This window comes from Artibeus jamaicensis, unplaced genomic scaffold (assembly GCF_021234435.1).
Source record: "Artibeus jamaicensis isolate MK-2021 breed Jamaican fruit bat unplaced genomic scaffold, CSHL_Jam_final contig_415, whole genome shotgun sequence".
In the NCBI taxonomy this organism is placed as follows: Eukaryota; Metazoa; Chordata; class Mammalia; order Chiroptera; family Phyllostomidae; genus Artibeus; species Artibeus jamaicensis.
This window is the reverse complement of record NW_026521823.1, coordinates 31,208,165-31,218,118: the sequence shown is the minus strand read 5'-3', so window position 1 is coordinate 31,218,118 and position 9,954 is coordinate 31,208,165.

Below are 9,954 nucleotides of genomic sequence, written 5' to 3'. Positions count from 1 at the left end.
ACATTAGTGAAATAAAGTAACTTTATTGATAGAGGAAAGAGAGCTATACCTGTAGTGTTTATTCATTTTAAGAAAAGAGCACGCAAGCTGAACCTACACCTAAATGCTTATACATTATCTAGTGACTTGTTTTTATTTGTTTGTTTGTCTATTTATTTATAGTAATGTATGTAAGGTATAACCATGTGCATCTTTATTGAACATGGCACTTTTTAAAATGCTATGGACAAAATCTGTATTGGAGATCTTTCTATTTTTAAAGAAGGTACAATCTCCTGAATGGCTGCCTTGAGAGGCCGCCTCTCAGTCCTACAGCTGCAGGGGTGTAACTGACCACGAGCCTCTGGGCTCTGCAGTCGCCCTGCTGCCGTATCTGCACTGAGTTCACCCTTTCTAGAGGTTACTTCCAGCCCTGGCTAGCCCGGCTGAGGTACCGAGGCAGGCCTGTTCCTGGGAGACCTGGGACACCCGCGCCAGCTGTCCTTGGCTCGAAGACTAGTCTTGAGGATTTCTGGACCTTTTGACAACACGGCAATCTAGAATGCTTCTAGCTGACCTTTCTTCTCCTTCCTTTGGGATCAGACTTGAATTGCATTTCTCCCCCAGATGCAATAAAACCCATTATATTATACTATATTATATTATATTATATTTTATTATTTATGCTATTATAGCTGTCTCCTCCTTTCCCCCCTTTTGGGATGGTTTTCCCAGACTTCTCCAGTGGGCTCCCAATTTTTTTTCCATAGGCATTTTCCCCAAAGAAAATCTTTGCACGTTTAATCTTGCCTGGGCATATTCTTGGAGAACCCATCCTTACACCTTGATGATGAAATCCAATATACTCAGGGAAAATTAAAAACAACAATCCAGTTGAAAAGGTCACAAAAATGACAAAGTACTTGGTTCAGATAGTAAAGGAGGTTGCATACCATGTACAATTACAGTAAGCATTCTAACTGAGTGGAGTACAGAAGAATCGAAGATAGGATTGAACGTTTTATTGAAATCGGGTTATAGGAGATCTTGAACATTATACTGAAAATTTTGGCCTGTTTTTTTCCCCTCTACATTTTTTTCTCCTGAAAGTGGAGGGGCTTCAAACATTTGAGAATGCTGGGCACCATCTGGTGATTTCTCTTTCAAGCACTAACTGGAGAGGCCTGGCTAATAATAATGATGGGTAGTAGACTGCAGCCATCCAAGCTGAAGCAAGAGGAAAGTTGGGAAGACTGGGATTTGGGATTCTAACACCTTGATAGCTTCCCAGTGAGCTAAAGTGTTTCACATATATGTGCAACAAATACTGCTTTTGAGATTGGAGCCTTAGTTCTGTACCAAGAATGGTCTAGTTGGCTTTTTTCCTCTTCTTTCTTCTAGAAGCTGGGCTACAATCAGCAGCAGATTGGCCAAAGTGGAAAGGTTTCGTTTGGCAACCCAAAGCAGGTTTTGTTTGGCAAAGATGGTGCTTAAAAGAAACCAGAAATGTAACATCCAAATCTCAATTTATGACTGTTTTTGAATAATCAGCCTATTTGGCTAGATTTTCATTCTTGTATGACAACAACAAGGCTGGAGTTGAGTAGCAACCACTCCATTCATGAAGGGCCAGTGTTCTTCAGTGCACCCCGACCCTTCCCCTGTCCTATAGTCTAGCATCTGGACCTTGCTGCTCATTGACAGTCCTGCCTCTTGTTTGTAGCCTTTTGAGTGTGTGATCCCCTCAAGAAAGGTTCAAATGCAGGAGCAGGTCACATGCCCAAAAGGCTACACAGGCAGCATGTTTTTACTTTTGGGCAATAGCTTTGCCCCAAACTGCTGAAATACGTTGGATCTCAGGGAATTGCGCTGTGAGACTCTTCTTATCTGATGAAGACAGAGAAAGGGTACAATTTTCTATGAAGCACCAGGAAGATGAAGTCGGCAACAGTGACAACTGAGCCTTCATGCAGTTAGCACTGGGCCCTGGGGATGCAGGGTCTTGTTTTGAGGAGTCCTGTCCAGGTGATGAGGAAGACCGGGGCTTGCTTGAGGACATTTGCAATAGAAATTAGAGTAGACCCCACTGTATCCTCCGTTGCTTCACTCCCAGCCTTGTATTGTATTTTTCTTATTCTTCCTACCCAAGCCATTAAAATGTATTTTGACTCTCATGTTTTCATTATGACCCTTTAGACTACTGCATCTTCATCGCACCTCTCGGATAATTGGAATGATTACCAACACCCTCATCTCCCTGACTCTTGCTGTTCTGTCTACATGTAGCTGCCATGATCAACTCGAAGCATAAGGCACTTCAGTCCTCTCTCCTTTAACATTCTGACACACGCACACACACACACACACACACACACACACACACACACACATGGCAGGGGGTAGTAAAGTCATTGTCTTTTTTTCATTAAGTTGTACACAATGTGGCCTTTACACATAGATTTCATTCTTTTAATTCTTGTCCTTGCTGACTCACCGTAGTGTTAGTCTTCTTTCCATCCGAAGCTTATTCCCATCTTAGTGTATCTGTGCTCACCCTAGTATCTTTCTGGATTGCTCTTTCTTGTCCTGTATCTAAACTGAAGGCTTGTTGCCACCCAGATTTAAATGGTGTCCCCCAGAGACCCTTACTACCCATATAAAAACAACCACACTGTCACTCTGTACAGCTTTACCATATTCTCATTGTCTCCATGGTATTTATTGCTATCATGGCTATTTTGTTTGTTTTATGGCTCCTCTGGTAGAATGCAAGCTTCTACGGAATAAGAATTGTTTGCTTATGCAATTATTATTTTTTAGTTAGTTTTTTTGCATACTCCCTATCCATCAGCCCCTTCGAGTTTTGTATCCTTGGTTTTGGTGATAAATTTCCTTGACCATCATTTTAACAACTCTCCTGCAAATAGCTCTGGTCTCTCTCTCTCTCTTTTTTATCACACCACCTTGACCAGTCATCATTTCTAGAAAAATCCAACCTCTACACTCTGTACCATTGCTCTGCCTGATAAGAATTGCTGGATAAATTACATAACTGGGAAGATGGGTACCATTATAAACTTACAGTCATCACCTCACCTGGGCCCTCAAGTGCTTAGTGATCTTAATACATTTCCAGGTAGACTCATGCTCCTGTGCTTTACATAATTGCTTTAAAGCTCCACTGCCCCATTCCCAGCAAATGAGTCCATAACCTACCTCATTAAAAAAAAAGTCCTGAGAGAGAGGTTGTCTCTCAACTTTCTGCCACCAAACCTACAAACCTTCCTCTCTTCCTTTCCTCCTGTCACTGACAGAGGTTTTCCTTCCTTGGATAAGGTCATGCCCTCAGTTTTAGAAAGAATCCTTTGCCCCTTTATCAGGAACTTGCACTATTACTTTTTTTTCCACTATGTACCTGGTGCTCCTCTCCTCTTGCTGGCTTTCCAACACTCACGGTTCTTGCTGGGCAGAATTTCTTTTAGTTCCTGGAATCCATCATCTTTCTGTCTCTCTGTTTCTGTCCCACTATCCTCTCTGTCTCTGTATTGCTATCTTTCTCCCTCTCATTTTTTTTCCTTCTTTGGGCATTTTCAGCATATTCTGCACATTTTTCTCTGCTCTTACTCTCACTCTATTATCTGGGTAACTTGTGTTCCTTTCGAATTTCAGCTCAGATGTCGATTCTTCTGTGTGGCCCTTTCTTTCTCTGTGCATTATATTAGGGTCTCTTTAATTTCTTTCATTATATTCTGACCTTCCTTCTCCCTTATACCATAATAGGAATAATTATTTATTAAATATCTATATTCCTTGATCCACTGAAAGCTCCACGTGGGAAGTGACAAGAGTCTCATGAACTACACTATACTTGTACTTAATACAGTGCCTGGCACAGCACTGGTACTCACTGGTATTCAACTCTTTGTTGAATGAATGAATGAATCAATCAATCAACCAATAGAAGGTGGAGAAGGAAGAAGAGAAAAGGAAGTAGAGATAGAGGAGGAGGGACAAATAAAAAGGAAGATGAAAGAAGAAGGACATTCTAAAAAAAAAGCACACCCTAAATCCTAGAGCTGGTTTGGCTAAGGTGTATATTTTATACCTCCTTTTGATAAGGTTGCCTCACAGTTCTCAAGAGATGGAAGGTGTTCCATCCTCAGTCACTGCATTATCTATATGGGCAATAAGCACTCTAATGAGGCCCATCAAAGGTAATGTGCCTCCAAACTATGGATCTCCTCCAGCCTCAGGGGTCTTAGCCTCCATCTCCTAGTGTTGCCCAGTGAGTCTGATGTTGAATCGAGTTTCCTTATGTGGATTGGGAAAGGCCAGGTGAAATGCTGTGCTCCTCCTAGTGGTTAGAATCTACCCCTTATGATGAAGTTCAGGGCAGATTTTGGCTGGGACTGGAAAAATCAGTGTTTGAGGGTTGTAGTCTGGGATAACAGTTAAGAAGTTACTTGAATGAAGGGACAGGTGGTAAGGATCTAAATTATGGAGGGAAAAACTCTGGTTTTATGTTGTTAGATTATCTATATACCATTGAATATTAAGCTGTAGCTTAAAAAATAACTAAAATGAGAGGAATAATTCAAATAGGTAAGTACTTATGTGTTTCCACAGATTGATAGCTGAAAAATTAGTAAAATTTTTATTTTTATTTATTTTTATTTTTTAGTATATTTTATTAATTATGCCATTACAGTTGTTCTATTTCTCCCCTTCATTCCCCTCCACCCTGCACACCCACTCCCCCACTGTTCCTCCCCCTTTAGTTTATGTCCACGTGTTTCAAGTTCTTTAGATTCTATATTTCCCATACTATTCTTGCCCTCCCCCTATTTTTCTACCTGCCATCTATGCTACTTATTTTCTGTACCTTCTCCCCCCTTCTCCTTCTCCCACTACCCTGTTGCTAACCCTCCATGTGATCTTCATTTCTATGGTTCTGTTCCTGATCTAACTGTCCTCTTAGTTTGCTTTTGTTTTAGGTGTCGTTAATAGCTGTGTTTGCTGTCCTTTCACTGTTCATCTTTTTTATCTTCTTTTTCTTAAAAAGCTAATTTGTACATATCAAACTATGTTAGTGCATAACAAGAACAATGCTTTTAGCAAAGGTGAGTGTATTAAAATATTAGTTTACTATTTACATTAGTGACTAGAGCTAAAAGAATAAAAAGTTCAATTCAATTATAGGAGCTTTTTAGATAAATGCTATGTGAGTTTGGTTTTCCTTTTATAATCCTTACTGTATTGCACAAAGACTAGCAGATGACAAAAACAGATGGACTTGTGTAATCTGTTCTAGCTTAAAACCTTCCTTAGCATTTTTTGGCCGTGTTCATAAACATAGGATATGATTGAACTGGCTTACATCTGTTTAAATCCCTGGTAACTTCTGTTCAAATGTATTTCTGTAAGCTATACGATAGCAATGCTTTATGGACAGTATACTATGCACTTTAGAAACAAAGTCTGAGGTATATTTCAATACTGCTAGATAAATATAAGTTTGAAAAATTAAATGGGCCTTTACTCAAGTTCACACCTTGGTGAACATGTCTAAGAAAATCACTGTAGATCATAGTTTCCATTCATGGAGGAAGTGGGAGGAAGACATGGAAAGAATCTTGTTCTAATTAATGATTTCTGTAGCTTTTTACAGTTTCAAAGCATTTTAGGACTATCATTTTCATTCTTTACCTATTCTTTGCTATTTTGATAAGTGGCGTCATCTTCAATAGAACAATAAGCAATCTACTCTGTCTCCATGAACCTTATAAACTCTTTAGAAAAGAAGGTAGCCATGTCTATTCTTTACTTGGTGAGAGTTTGCCTGATTTTGGTTGAAGTAACAATGAGGATACACTCTGGATATTGTACCCACACCTATAAATTGATGGATATCACTCAGGGTATCAAGGGATTCCTAAATAATCAACCTTAATTAAAAGAATAGGCTAATATTTATATAGTTATTATTTAGTTTATTGAAGAAAATGTCAAAACCTAACAAAATTCACGTATAACCCAGCTAACTCTTATTTGTTTTCTCTGGTGTTTGTAACTCTGGTGTTTTCATGTGTACTAAATGCTTTTAGTTTCTAGTAGCTTAGGGTAGGAAAAAGCCCGGGTTACCCATGGGCATACCTCCTTATATTCCACACCAATGTGTTTACTTCCAGCTCTTAACGATGGGGCTGAAGCCCTAGAATTCAATAGTACCATTAGATTAACAATGTCACCCAGGGAATGCATTAATGACAACTTCTATCTCTGCAGAGAGACCTCCTCATTCTGAATTCCTGCTAAGCACCTTCCTTCTTTGCAGGGTGTATGGTTCTGAAATATTCTGTTTATAATGGGAAAAAGATGAAAAAAACTTAGACCTCATCTATTTTTTCAGGTCAAAGGGAAATAAACCTAATGTTTCTCAAGCTTGTGATAGGTGACCTTTGTTGTCCGACAGGAGAATGAAAAACCACCCATTTTTGTATTTGGCTTAATAAAGGTATGTGAGGTAGCAATGCTCAATAGCCAAAACAGATTGGTGATTTTCTTTCTAGATGACCCATTAAAAGTGCCTGAAGATAATGAATTCATCCATCACTTATGACTAAGTGTACTGTCCCTTGCATGCACTCCAGATAATAGTGTTTTAGAATGAAGGGTATTGAAATCATCAGATAAATCTCCTGTTGCTGGGGAAAGTCATTTCCCAATGATCACTCAGAGGTCATCATTGCACATTCAGACCAGTTTCCAGCTGGTCAGGGTCTAAAACGGGAGAAGATGTCAGGACAAGAAAGCAATTTCATTCAAGTCACATCAGTATTTTTCAGCTACTGGGTTTTTCAGCCATTTTCAGAGAGAAACAAAAAGGAAAAAGAAAAAGAAAAGAAGAAGAGGGAGAGATAGGGATTGGATTGTTTCTCGGTTGCAGTTTTGCAGACATTTTTTCTGCTTTTCTCAAACTTGCATCTGCAATCAGATTAATATTAAGCCACACAAAGGCATGATCTTTACACAGAACAGGACTGAACTATGAGGAAGAGCAGGAGGGCTTACACAGCCTCAGGAGATGCTGTCTGATGTCAGAGTGTGGACTCACTCAGCTTCATTCTGGCCTTTACCGTCTACTGCCTGGGTAAGGGATGTAACCATTCTGTGCTTTGGTTTTCTCAACTATAAATGAGGATTAAGCATATTTATTAATATACACAAAATATTTAGCATAGTGCCTAGCATGTAGTAAGCCCTCAACAACGGTTATTCATGATATTATTATCATTATTATTATTATTATTATTACTACATTTTCTGTTCTTTCTAGGAATTTGGAAAAAAAGGTATGGAGAAAATGTGTTTTGTGTAATAACTTTAAAAAATTTTTTTCTTTGTTTTTCAACTAATTGCTGTAGAATACTCTCTGGCCTTTGACTCTATCAGGTTTTACAGTCCTCTTAATCAGAAACTTCCCTTGTTTAACCCAACTAACACAGACATTCAGGAAACTTGGGATCCTCAAAGTCTAATATTGGACTTAGCTTAGAGTGGGGGTGAGAAGGGCAGGGTAATGACTCTAGAGTGGTGAGCAACCTCGGGAATGTGAATGTTCTTGTTTATGTTCCTTCCTTGATGGGAGGTCATAAAAAGGTAGGATCTGGAGTGTCACTCAGCTGAAACCTTCTGTCTGCTGTTTGTCATGGGTGGCTGCTGTTATGGTAAAGGAACATGATGGAATGGAATGGATGTTGGAGAAGATACTAGTTTACCTCTGCAATGGAACATTGCTTTCTCTAGAGTAGATTTTGGGTAGGGTGCCTGTTCACAACTATTGTTAAGGAATATCAAGCAAAATGGCTGCCATGGACTTTGAGAAGCCATCACAAAGTCTACAAAATATGCTAAATTCCCTTACTCTTTCTTCTTTCTGCCCTGGAGCCCTTTAGGAGGGTCCCCTTTTAGAATTCTCTTTTCTGACATTCCTGTAGGGAATATACTCATTTTCTTACCATCAGATTTACAGCCCATTATCGATCATTGTGTACACTATAGATTTGCTGATTAAAAGTTTGCTTATTTATATATAACACATCTTTACTAAGAAACATTTATTTTATGACAACTGACCAGTAAAATATAATCCTTGCCCTCAGGTATCAGGTCTAATGCAGAGGGAAGACCCTATGATATCATGACTCTGTTTGGTCATTTAAGCATAAAAAATTGCTTTAGAAACTGAGAGTATGAAGAAGCTAGTTGACCAAATAATGGGTTCTGTTGGCCTCAGCTTAAATTCATTCATTTAAACAAAGCCCATTGAAAGAGGCAGATGGTCTCAAAAACTAAAATATCCCTAGACTGTTCCCTGATTTAATCTTGTTGGAACTGAATTAAAATGAGACTCTTTAGGATTTAATGTTTTTTTTATATTGTAGTACTGAAGGAGAGGATCCTAATTCAGCAAGGACTCCTTCTAGGCATTCATGGTCTCCATGTTTGTATTTTGATTCTATTAATATTTATAGGACAGCCTCAGAGTTCTCAGCACAGTTACCACTTATATCATTTCATTGAGTTTTTCTCTGAAAAAGCCACATTGGAGCATCCAACAGGGATAAATATTTATTGGTAAAACTATATATTTCAGAAGAAGTCTTGGCTGGTGTGGCTAAGTGGATCAAGTTCTAGCCTGCAAACTAAAGGGTCACCAGTTTGATTCCCAGTCAGGGTGCATGCCTTCACTGTGGGCCAGGTCGTCAGTAGGGGGCGCATGAGAAGCAACCACACATTAATGTTTCTCTCCTTTTCTTTCTCCCTCCCTTTCCCCTCTCTAAAAATAAATAAATAAAATCTTTTTAAGAAAACCTATATATATCAGAAGAAACCCTTTTAATTCATTACTCACCATGCCCCTGAGCTACAATTCTTTTGTATAAAAACCACAACTAAGAGTAAACCCCCGATGCCATAACTTGGGTATAGGATCGAAGATAATTAATGCACTTACCTAAATTTTATCTTTCACAAAAAAAGATTATTATTTCTTTCCATGGTAAATTGAAATGTAAAGGATAGGGAAAATGTGCTGTTAAGTGTTTCGACCAGTAGGTAATTTAATTGCATGCACGCAAGTTCTTTGGATCACTTCTATTAAATTATATACATTTAAATATTTTAAAAATAGTGAAATTTTGGCTGCACATTACACATAAAAGTCTAATAGAAATTTGATTTATTTAGTAGGTACCTATTTCGCCTTTCTTCTAGATACTTGCAGACTTGTACTTTCTGCTTGCCTTATCATTATCGCTTTTTTTTTCCCTTAACACTATCCCTGAAAATGAGTTGCTGTCCCCAACTTAAAAATTCATTCTTACCAGCGTGGATAATTTTTTTTGTTGTGGTTAAATGCACTGAACACAAAATTCACTATTTTAGTCATTTTAAGTGTATAATTCAGTGGCATTAGTTCTAGAGATTGTTCATCATCTCAAAAGGAAATATCATATCCAGTAAGCAGTCACTTCCCATTCCATCTTCCCTCAGACCCTGGCAACCACTAATATGCTTTTTGTCTCTATGAACTTGCCGTTTCTGGATTGTTCAGCTAATAAGCTAATACTGGTGATGAGTTCTATCCAAAAACAAATATTCTGTTGTCCAGAATGCTGACCTCATTCTTATTTTGGGATTTTCATTTTTTATCCTGCTGTGTAGGACACTGATGGTCTGACTTTTAACTCTGTTTTGCCTTTTCACAAACATTTTGTTTATATTGAACATCCAACATGTTAAGAATGTCATCTGTATCTGCCAATGGATGAATGTAAAGGGCAATAGGATGATATAGTTAACAATTAATTTGGTGGAAGAGAGCTACTACTTGGGGTTTACTTCCCACAGTGTCCTTGAACTTTGACAAATGTTTATTGAATAGTCCCTAAGTGTTGGAAGTGTGCCTAGGTC